General features: G+C 48.0%; 1 pseudogene; it reads left to right on the forward strand.

Moving 5' to 3' along the window:
• The first annotated feature begins 2,894 nt into the window (after positions 1-2,894).
• LOC132440352 (eukaryotic translation initiation factor 3 subunit D pseudogene) lies at positions 2,895-9,784 on the forward strand (annotated as a pseudogene).
• The last annotated feature ends 2,319 nt before the right edge of the window (positions 9,785-12,103 follow it).

A 12,103-nucleotide genomic window follows, 5' to 3' on the forward strand; every position in this document is an offset into this window, starting at 1 on the left:
AAGGTACGAATGAGTGGAGCCTGCAGACGAGCTGATACATGGAAGAAAGATGAAAGGAAGTACACCTGGACCTGAGCAGAAAGTCTGAGGTTTGGGGATGCCCAGGATAAGGCATTATCATGTACTTCCCTCTCTACACGCTAAGGGTGAACCTCAGCTGCTCTCTTTAAACAAGGATTGACTATGAATACAATTCAATTTAGCCGCTGTTTATCCATTGCCTACTAGACGCAATGCATTGTACTTAGGGCTATGGGAACTAAGGAGATGAAGAAAGCATGGAGTCTGCTCTCTAAGAGCCCACAGCTGAGCTGGGGGACACATGTAAACAAGTGGCTCTAACAAGAACAGAAAATAAAATGACAGCTAAATAGAGCGCCCAGCAGCCCACTGTGAGCAATCCCTCAGGAGGAAATCTGTAATTCCAGCTGGGTGTGTTGGGGAAAATTCCCGGAAGGAGCTGTTGCTTGACCCATGTTAGGAAGGTTTTATCTGGAAGGAGGGAATGGGGTGGAACGTGGGCAGAGGAAACACCGTGAACAGAGGCAGGAAGGTAGGAAACTATGGGGTGTGCTCAACAAGGCCGTCCGTTACTGTGCTTTGTCCTCAAGGTCATCCTCAATGACAGTGTCAGGAGGAATCTTTCCTCCTCCGCCTGCAACAGCACTTTCTTCCATAAGGCATCTCTCCCCAATATTAGCATGCTCTGTTGACTTGTCTTCTGCATCTCACTCAGAATTTTTGCTTCTGGGGGCAAGGACCAGGCTCCACTCACCCCTTTATTCTCTAACTGGCGTAGTTCCCAGCACAAGGCTGGTGCTCAAGGACTCTAAGGAAGACCATGACAGAGTTGATCTTGCATTCAGTAGGCAATTATGAAACAGCAAAGGTTTTGCATATTTTTGAAAGACGTCTTGAACAATTTGGTACCACTTCTATGAGAGAGGAAGTGGAAGAGGTATAGGATGAGTTGTCTAGAGGAGAGGGCAGTGATGGTGTCTCTGGGGTGAGGAGTGGTGAGACGGTGTGTCACTTATCGCTGGGGTTAATCATAGAGAACTCATGAAGGTGAGCCAACCTGAGAGCAGAATGGAATTTTGCTTGGATTTCTTGATCAGAGTAAGCCAAAACGAGTTCACCTTAATAACTGGTGATCTTTCTTTTCAACACGATTGAGCACATCCTCATAGGTGATGAATCTGCATATGTAATATTTTCCCCGTCACTTATTGTCAGATGTGCTTCACTTTTGCAAGCAGCTCTTTTCTTTTCTGGGTTAGTTTCCACCTCGTGCAGTGGTGATACCCAAACACTCACCTCCAAGAAGAAGCATCCCACCGTTTCTTCATCTCCGTCAGAGCTCCCTTTACACTTTGTGTCTGTAACACGTTCTCTGGAAATGGTCTGGAAGGGAAAGGAGAGATCACTGGGCTAAATGTTCATTTAAAAAAATTGGAATATAGTTGATTTACAATGTTGTGTTAGTTTCAAGTGTACAGCAAAGTGATTCAGTGATTTCAAGTGTACAGCAAAGTTGTTTCAAAGTGATTTCAAGTGTACAGCAAAGTGATCTATATGTATAGATATATACGTACATATATATATTGTTTTCAGATTCTTTTCCCTTGTAGGTTATTACAAAATATTGAGTATAGTTCCCTGTGCTATACAGTAGGTCCTTGCTGGTTATCTGTTTTATATCTGATAGTGTGTATATGTTAATCCTAAACTCCTAATTTATCCTCCTCCCTCTTTTCCCTTCGGTAACTGTAAGTTTGTTTTCTATGTCTGTGGGTCTATTTCTGTTTTATATGTAAGTTCATTTGTATCATTTTTTTAGATTCTACATATAAGCCATGTTACATGACACTTGTCTTTCTCTGACTCACTTCACTTAGTATGTGATCTCTAGGTCCATCCATGTTGCTGCAAATGGCATTATTTCATTCTTTTTTTATACAATGGAATATTACTCAGCTATAAATGTTCATTTCACAGTAGCAAAATGAGACTTTGACTTTTTAATTAACTTGCCTAAAATCCCACAGGCTGTTAACAGCAGAGCTGAGCATAAAGATGCAAGTGAACAGACCCAGTCATTCAAAACTTAGTCAACCCAGTGGGTCTTCACTAAATGATGATGACAGTGGTGTTCAATTAGATCAAGGTATAATTTGGTGTCATCCACCATCAGAAAGAAGGCTCCGAGCAGATGATTTTTTTTATGTGATAGATTGTATATATGTTTATCAGTCGCACAATGTGCAAGAAGAAGGAAGAGAGGAACTGACATTTTCAACCACCTGTTTTATTTCATACATTATGTCAGGAAAGTTACAGGCATCATTTTATTCTTGCAGCCAGCCTGTGAATTAGACATTATTCCCGTTTCCAAATGAAGCGAATACTTAGAAACAGTAATCAACTTCCCCTGGGTCACACTAGCAAGTAATGGGGGCAAACTCAGCTTTGTCAGATCCCCTAAACCTCTGCCTCTCAGATCACAGATTCTTTGAGGTGTCATACAGGTGTTAAATAATAATCCCGCCTCACAAGAGTCCTAAAGAAGTCTTGAGAAAGGAGTCGCTGGCTCTGACAGGTTATGGGTGTGTGTTGAAGCTTGGTCCCGTCTTCTGCCATTCCCATACTCCCTTCTGGGATGTGAATCTCGCGTTGCCTCTGTCAGTATATATCAAACGTGGGCTTTCTCCTAACTGGGCTGATGCCCCAAGAATGTAAAGTTCTTCTTCTCGGAATGATGTAGAAAGTTCAAACTGCACGTTTTGTGGCTGCGTCTTTTTGCCGTCTTTCAAAGGTTCTAGGTCTGTTGCTGTTTGTGACACTGCAGCTCTGCACGGATGCTGGGGAGGTCGTATTTTTTCATTTTTGCCGCGATGCCTTCAGCAGCTGCCTCTGTTGAAGCCACAATCTGCCTCCTCCTCCGAGCTGACGAAGTGTGAAAAGTTTTTCAATATCCCTGGCCTTTGAGGTAAAAGAATTTCTCTCAGTCAGGGCAACCCGTTACTGTCCCAGTGCCCAACCGCTGTTCCCCATGACGGCCATTCTGGGTCACTTTCTCCCTGGCACATCCCAAGTCTCCCTGGCACATTTGGGTTTTGAAGTATATATATGGGTTTTCAAAGAACCTCAGGCATAAATATTTCTGCCGGAAAATAGGAATGATTTCATGAGTGTGAAAGTAGTTTATAAATGAAGCGGGTGGTATCAAGTTGCCATTGCTCTGGAGGACAGGGAGTCAGGTCATTTACGCTTCCCCGCAAATGTTGTTCTGTTACAGTGCACTGCTGGGCTACATTACTTTTCTTTGAGCCTTTTAATGTATTTTTGGGAGAGGGCTGGTCAGTGAAATGACGGATGGTGAGTTCTTGCAGAAAGGCAGGCTTGCCCCGGGAAAGAGGTGCTCGCCACTTCTGAATTCAGACTGTAAACGGCAGCGGGCATTTGACTGCTAAGGCTTCTGGTCACATCTGGCAGCGTGATGCATGAGACCCCAAGCTGCAGTAAAAGGAAAGTAGATTGCAGCTCGCCTGGTCACCTGAGGTTGATAGTGGAGCTTGGCAAGGGGGTGGGGTGCGAGCAGCCAGGGGTCTGGGAATGGTGCCAGGAACGGAAGCAGTGGTCACCTGCTGAAACAAGGAGGAATGGGACCCGTTTGCTTTTCTTCTACAAAAATAGAAATTGACCTGAGAACTGCATTCCAGAGCACCAGAGTCAAATCAGGAGGCATCACAGCAAACACCTCAATTTGCTTGTTTGCCAGTAGGGTTTCACTGAGTATTCACATCTTCAAGAGGTGACTTGGGGATGACGGGGGTAAAGAGAACACCGACAGAAGGGGCTTCAAGTCCCACCATCTGTGGACTGAGCAAGGGGCTCGTATCTATTTTCTACATTGTGGCTCCAAGGAAGGTTTTGCTTCATCTGAAAAATGGTTTGCTGCTTCTGAAGACAGTTTGAAAACTACCAATTTTGTCCAGAATACCTAGAGTAGCTTTGAAACCCTGCAGACACTTCCTGAATCTACAGAAAGCATTAGATAACTAATGAGGACCGACTGTATAGCACACGGAACTCTACTCAGTGCTCTGTGGTGACCTCAATGGGAAGGAAATCCAAAAAAGAGGGGATATATGTATACGTATAGCTGATTCACTTTGCTGTACCGTCGAAGCTAACACAACACTGTAAAGCAGCTCTACTCCAATAAAGATTAATTAAAACAAACAAACAAAAAAGTTAAGCATGAAAAGATTAAAACTGGGATTCAAAATAAAATAACATTTTTCAGTTAAAAAAAAAAAAAGACATCCAATAGAAGGGGTGCTAGAGTGATAGGGTCTGTCTTAGGGCAGTTTCTTCCAAGAAAGACACTTCAAGACAAGGATCTGAGTGCAAGGGATTTTCGAAGGAGAGCCTACAAGTAAAAGCATTGGTGGAGGGTGGAGGGTGCAAGATAGGGAAGGGGTAGGAGGGAGGCAAGGCTGAAATTTCAGGAGGAGTCCCGGCCTCGGCCTGATCCCACAGGGAGCTCTGGAGCAGAAGAGGAGGCGGCGTGACCTCCCGTCTGGGAATGAGGAGGGTCGTCGTGTGGCCGTGGGAAGGCTCCTTGGCCGCTCAGGACAGGTTCCCTCTCCTGCAGATCAGGGGGACTGGCCGGCATGACCTCTGAGGCCCCTGGGAGCCCTCGCTTCCTTTGACCTTGGGGCAGCAGGGTACCATTCACCTGTTGTTCAGACTCCAGCTTTATATTCATCACTTACTGTACAGAACTCATCTCAGACTTTGCAGTGTATAAGGTGCAGTTCTGGGCACTGTGGAAATAAGAAAGGTGATGGGGGTAGAACAGCCATTTACACTGAGATTTCACATCTGTTTGTTCATTTAATCCTCACAACAGCTTGCAAGGTAGGCAACTCCCCTCATGCTCCCCGTCTGGCTGGCGGCACCAGCTTGGGGCAAAAACATATTGATGTTTCTTAAGTTTTTTGAGTCACTGCTCTAGGATTTAACTACCAGATTTGAAGAATTGCTGTCTTCCTCTCAAGGTCTCCCTGTGCCCTAATTTGCTAAAAGTTCTAAAATTCACAAAGAACATTTCACTTTGTCTTCACCACATCTCTGTTGATGAGGTACCCAAGGAATAGGGCCTTTAATTTTTTTTCTTTCATTGGAATGTGGACATTTTGGGGTCACTGATAACATTTGCTTCCTGCAGTTGGGGAGCATTAATTATCTGTCGGAAAATTACTACTGAAGCTCTTTGGTTTCATATCAGGAAAACCCACCACCTATTGTTCTGCTGAATGGAGCACTTGGCCTTTTTTTTTTTTTTCTTTGCGGTACGCGCGGGCCTCTCGCTGTTGTGGCCTCTCCCGTTGCGGAGCACAGGCTCCGGACACGCAGGCTCAGCGGCCATGGCTCACGGGCCCAGCCGCTCCGCGGCATGTGGGATCTTCCCGGACCGGGACACGAACCCGTGTCCCCTGCATCGGCAGGCAGACTCTAAACCACTGCACCACCAGGGAAGTACCACTTGGCCTTTTGATGTAAGTTGAGCGTGTCTTTCTCCTGACCCAGCCCTTGGAGAATTACTCCTCCTAAATGTGGATTTGTGCTGGACTCTTGGTGTTCTCAACCTGCTCTATTTAAGTTGAGAAACAAATGCCAACAACAACGACTGCCCTGTCTGTCCTAGGCAATCAGATTCCATCCCGTAGGTGGAAGGAAGAACAGGGCGTGTCCTGAAGAAATGGGTGCTCCCTGCTTTCTCACATTCTGGTCAGAAAAGAAGCCAGCCTGAGCCAGATGTGGGCAGGGAGCTGGAGGGGACCTTCTTTCTGTGCACCAAGGAATGGCTGTCTGGTCTCTGAAGGAGGGATTGGCAGGGGGGTCTCATCAGTGAGGATTGGATGCCTCCTCCACCAGGAAGGCTGCCAGCTGTGAAATGAAATCCCAAGTTTGAGTTAACAGTTGTGAGACCCAGGAACAACCTCGGGAGAAACATACGCCACTCGTTGCTTTCTGTTGGCTATTCCTCTAGCATGGAGTAAGGTTTGCCAAATCCCAGGCAATGTTAGAAACCGGCGGGGTAGTGGGTGCGGAGAAGTGAACAGAGAAGATTGTGCCCAAGCTTAGAACAAACCAGGATACTTTCTGTAAAAGAAATTGTGGAGTAATGACAACTTGGACCGTGAATGGCTGGAGAAAGAAGAAATATCTGCAACCAGAGCGGGTTAGTAGAACCATTAAGCAATGCTTGGAGAGCCATAGTCATTTCGGAGAGGGGGCAGCCCCAGGAGAAAGACCGGATGCTTTGTCGATTCACAGTCATGGGGGTGGCAGTTTCTCTAACTTGAATATTAAAGGAAATATGTCTTTGATGTCTTTCCCAGGATAGTGAAGTGGAACAAAGCAATAATATTTTTGAGTTAGGAGTAACAGTGACACTTATTACATGCCATATGTTTTGTTTTACATTTATTAGCTCATTTAATCATCATAAGAATCCTATGGGGAAACTGAGGCACAGAGAAGTTAAATGACCTGCTGAGATCTGCAAGTGATCAAGGTGGGCATCAGTTGCATATACAGCTATTTTCTCCTTCTATATAATAGTTGAGGATTCTGAGTCCTATAACCCATTTGATAAATTACCAGAGGCGAGCTGGGATTTGAGGCCTGATTGTGTCTTCAGATCTGTGCTCTTTTCTCTCCTTCTGCATCGTGAAAGGAATGAACGGAATCAGGTCCTTCTATTCTGTCCTGTGTCCACTTTGTTGTTGGGGACTTTTCTGTCTTGTCTACACGTCCTAGTCCCTATGGCTTCTAAATCCATAGGATTTAAACCACACACATATATACACACGTGTTTCCGCATGCACGCAAACTCACACACATACAAACATAGATACGCACACATGCACATATGCACTCACATATGTGCCCACCCATGCATAGACACATGCACATACACAGACGCGTATATTCAAATACATGTACACACATGTGCCCACACTTATGTGCCCACACATGCATACACACAGATGCACATACACACACACACACGCCCACACATGCGTATACACACAGAAACACACATCTCCTTTCATTGCTGAAATAGCACTACTCAGGCAGTGACAGGGAAGGTAGGCTGATTCACACTGTGGCTGACTTTGTTGGTTTCAGAGGATTTTTGAAACGTTTGAAAGGATATTGTTGGTGGCAAATAGACATTTAAAAAATGTCAGGTCACCCTCAGAATGGACGCTCCTCCCGTAATAGACTTACGTTGGCCGCTTAACTGCCACACCACCTCCTACAGATGGGCCCCCGCTCCTTGTCTAGACATTTCAGACGGCTGAGAAGGGCGGCTCTCTCCTACAGAGACAGTGCTCCAGAGACAGCGCTCACGGAGATTACATGGAATTAGGTGATGGGCAGAGGGAGACCCTTCATTACACAGAGATCAGACAATCTACTGAATAAACTGTGGGGCTGGCGTGTCCTGGGGAAGGGAGCAGACGTGGATTTGGACCTCTGTTCTGTGCTGGCTGTGCAGCCTTCGCGTCTTTGACCTTGAGTGTCCTTGCCTAAGACGCATGGGGTCAGACTCCTAATTTCTGCGGATGGTGTGAGGGTTGGTGGTGCTCATTGTTGGGTCTAACCCAGTGCAGAGGGCATAGTCGGAGCTCAAAAAATAGCAGCTATAGTTACCACGATTTCTGCTTTTAAAAATTTAATAAAATGATCAACTTGCTCTTGGCAGTATTTGCCAAGTATCTTAGGACTGAAGGATTCCTGTGATCTCCTAAAAGCCGTCCTGGTTCTTCCCAGGTTTCAATCCAACCAGCCTCCACTGAGTACTTATGACGTGAACAGACATAATGTGAGTCCCATCTCCGGGCAACACGGAGCAGTCGACGCCCCCATTATGCACAAGGAACCTCCCATCTCTTGCTCCCGTGCTGCTGTGTGGTGGAACTTGGTCCTCTGGCCTCCCTTGTCTCTACCAGGCGCCAGATGGCTCAGCAGAGCCCTGGCAGGAACATCAGAACTTGGTTGGATTGCCACTTACCTCCTTGGTGGTGGAGGAGGAACATTGAGGACGTAGGAGTAACAGCCAGTTTGAGTTTGGGGCGGAGGTTCTTGACCCTGGCTGCATATGAACATCGCTTGGGGAGTCCTTAAGACCCCCAACACCCCCAAAACAAAATCCTATTCCAACTTAATCTGAATTTCTGGAAATGGCATCAGAGTGGCAGGGAAGGTAAAGCTCCTGGTGCTTCCCATGCTCCCAAGCTCGAGAACCGTGGGTCTGGAACCTGCAGATTCCACACACCACCATCAAGGCTACATTCCTCTATCCCACTGCTTCCCGACTTGCGTGATGAGGAGAATCCCCTAAGGTGTTTGTTTGTTAAGGGTCCCCCAGGCTTCTTCCTGTAGATTATAGTTCTTTCCATCTGGGGTGGCCCCTGAAACTTAGAGATTTAAAAAAAAAAATAAATGTATTTATTTTTTTATTTTTGGCTGCATTGGGTCTTCGTTGCTGCGTGCGGGCTTTCTCTAGTTGCGGCAAGCGGGGGCCACTCTTCGTTTCGGTGCGCGGGCTTGTCATTGCGGTGGCTTCTCTTGTTGCGGAGCATAGGCTCTAGGCACGCGGGCTTTAGTAGTTGTGGCTCGCAGGCTCTAGAGTGCAGGCTCAGTAGTTGTGGCACACGGGTTTAGTTGCTCTGTGGCGTGTGGGATCTCCCCAGACCACGGCTCGAACCTGTGTCCCCTGCATTGGCAGGCATATTCTTAACCACTGCGCCACCAGGGACCAGTCATCTGGAAGCTGGTAAAGACTCAGGGGAACGTGTTTGCCACTGACGCCATTCTGCCCACACTGACGAGCTGCACCCGCTCTGTGTATTCCCGGGACATGGTTGTCCAGAGAGTCGGGTCCAAGCTCTTCTTTGACAAGAGGGACAAAACTGTGACTTTGACCTCCTGACGGTGAGTGAGGCAGCCAACGAGTCCCCTCAAGATGAAGGTAACTCCTTCAACTCGCCCCGCAACCTGGCCATGGAAGCAAACCTACATCAACCACCACTTCTGCCCACAGTACTTGAGGATGGGGAAGGAAAGATACCACTTCCCCACCCTAAACCCGTTTGTGGAGGACGACATGGATAAGAATGGGGTCGCCTCTGTGGCACGCCGTCACCACAGGTGGAATCTCGGAGTTGACACTGACCTCATCGTCCGCTGTGAGCACGACAGCGTCATGACCGGCGCCAGTGGGGTTGTGTCCTTCATCAACATCAAGACCCTCAACGAGTGGGACTCCAGGCACCCTAATGGCGTTGACTGGCGTCAGAAGCTGGGTTTTCAGTGAGGGGCCGTCATTGCCACCAAGATGAAGAACAACAGCTACAAGCTGGCCTGCTGGACCTGCTGTGCTTTGCTGGCCGGATCCGAGTACCTCAAGCTTGGTTACGTGTCCTGGTACCACGTGAAAGACTCCTCATGCCACGTCATCCTGGGCGCCCAGCAGTTCAAGCCCAATGAGTTTGCCAGCCAGATCAACCCGAGCGTGGAGAACGCCTGGGGCATCCTGTGCTGCGTCATCGACACCTGCATGAAGCTGGAGGAGGGCAAGTACCTCAGCCTCAGGGACACCAGCAAGCAGGTCGTCCGTGTCTATAGCCTGCCCGACGGCACCTTCAGCTGGGCTGAGGACGAGGAGGAGGAGGAGGAGGAGGAGGAGGAAGAAACCTAAACCAGACAGTGAGGTGGAGCTGGGGTCTGGGATTCTGCCTAGTCGGGGAGGGCCTTGGATACCTGGTGGAATGTTTGTCTGATTGCCGCTCTCTGCAGCTTGTCAGTTGGAATAAAGGATAAGTCTATTTAGTCTCTTAAAAAAAAAAAAAAAAGAGGGCTTCCCTGGTGGCGCAGTGGTTGAGAGTCCGCCTGCCAATGCAGGGGACGTGGGTTCGCGCCCCGGTCTGGGAAGATCCCACATGCCACGGAGCGGCTGGGCCCGTGAGCCGTGACCGTTGAGCCTGCGCGTCCGGAGCCTGTGCTCCGCAATGGGAGAGGCCACAACAGCGAGAGGCCCACGTACCGCAAAAAAAAAGAGAGAGAGAGAGAAAGTTTCAGTCCCTGAAACTTGGAGATTTTAACATTCTGAACTCAGCTAATTCTCACTGTGTCAAACTGGGAAACTCAGCCTTTTGCTGAAGGCTTTGGCTCCATTTGTTTTGTTTTGTTTTTTTGGGTTTTATTGGCTTTGGCTCCATTTTAACAGCAAATACTCGTGGAGGCGATGGTGAGTTGTCATTACTGACAGTTTACATAGTGGCTTAAGTAAGAGGATCACAGATGGTCTTTCTAGAAGGATCACCTAGTCCTGTACTCTGATTGGTATGTGAGGAAACTGAGGCTTAGAGGGAGGTGATTTCTCCCAGGCCACACACCCCGTTGGCTCTGGAGGAAGCAGAGAAGCCAGACTTCTGTCTCCCCTCTGTTCTCCCTCCTCTGGGGCCGGACCCGCTCTGCAAACTCGAAATCACCAGGCAGCCAGAGTGGTCAGCGTTTCCGAGCAGGCGGCCAAAATTGCTTTCCCTTTAGCAACAGATCCTTATGACAGGGTGGTTGGTGCTAAACGAGGTCCCCGGAGGAGCATAAAGCAGGGTTCCCCTCAGGGCCACCCCCGCTGGCCAAGGCTAATCCATTTTAGTGGACAGCTACCCTCTGCTCAGGCCCCCAGAAACCTTCATCTTCATTATTAACTCGTTCATCACCATAAGCAGCAGCAGCGTTGCGAATCCCCAAGGAGAAAGCCAGCCGGTAATGCTGATGCTGGTTTGCGTGTCCTTTAATAAATGCAGTTTTCAGGCAGCCTCATGGCTAATTGTTAGCACAGGAACTTAGGGATTGTCCACCAGGCTGCCACGTGGAATGCTCACAGTTGCTCTACAAGGAAGGAAAGCTCAGGATAATTTGTGCCTTTTGACGAGGAAGAATGAGGCATGGGGTGAGGGGCTGTGGGTGAGAGCGCGAGAAGTGTCTCGACTGGATCGGCAGAGTCCAAGTGTTAGCGCTGATGCTTTTAGCTTTGTAACATGGGAAAGTCACTTCCTGTCTCGGGACCTCAGTTTCCTCATTCTGAAAAACTAGTCTATTTGACGCACCTCCTAGCGGTGACTCGTGAGGATGGACCAGTCCGTGAGGTGAAAGCAGTGAGCTTTTGTCTTACGCAGAAAGGCTAGACCAAGACCAGGTCCACCTACGTGCAGATTTGTAACTTGGTGCCCAGTCCAAGTTGATATTTATTGAATATATGCTTCACAATCATTAAGCAATAGAGTTGCTTACTACTACTACTACTCATTCTTCTTATTGTTAAGCAATATTGGCAAAAGGCTGAGTCTTGTATCCAGGAAAGGTGGAGAAGGAGGCCAGCCTACCAGGTGCTGCACTCAGACTGTCTGGCTCAGGCACTGAAAATTCAGCCCAACCCGACTTGCACTCTCTACAGGGACCTGATTTTATTCTCCTGGGAAGACTATTTAGTGGCCATCTGGGGTTTCAGGATCTCTGGGGAGGGTTCACTCTCCATTGGTCCCCTAAATGCCGTATCAAAATACCTCTCTCAGGGCTTCCCTGGTGGTGCAGTGGTTGAAAATCTGCCTGCCAATGCAGGGGACACGGGCTCGAGCCCTGGTATGGGAGGATCCCACATGCCGCAGAGCATCTAGGCCCGTGAGCCACAGCTACTGAAGCCCACGTGCCTAGAGTCCGTGCTCCGCAACAAGAGAGGCCGTGATAGTGAGAGGCCCGCCACGTGATGAAGAGCGGCCCCCGCTCGCTGCAACTAGAGAAAGCCCTCGCACAGAAATGAAAACCCAACACAGCCAAAAATAAATAAATAAATAAATTTAAAAAAATACCTCTTTCCCCAGCATGTTGATAAACAGTGTATTAACAGTGACAGTCACTGCCCCTGTAGATTGTTACCAGGCACTGACTGGCCGGCTCAGCCCTTAATAAGAGCCCAGGCGTTCAGTATGTGTAATTCTCTGTCCGCTTCACTTGC

Source organism: Delphinus delphis, chromosome 17 (assembly GCF_949987515.2).
Source record: "Delphinus delphis chromosome 17, mDelDel1.2, whole genome shotgun sequence".
Lineage (NCBI taxonomy): Eukaryota > Metazoa > Chordata > Mammalia > Artiodactyla > Delphinidae > Delphinus > Delphinus delphis.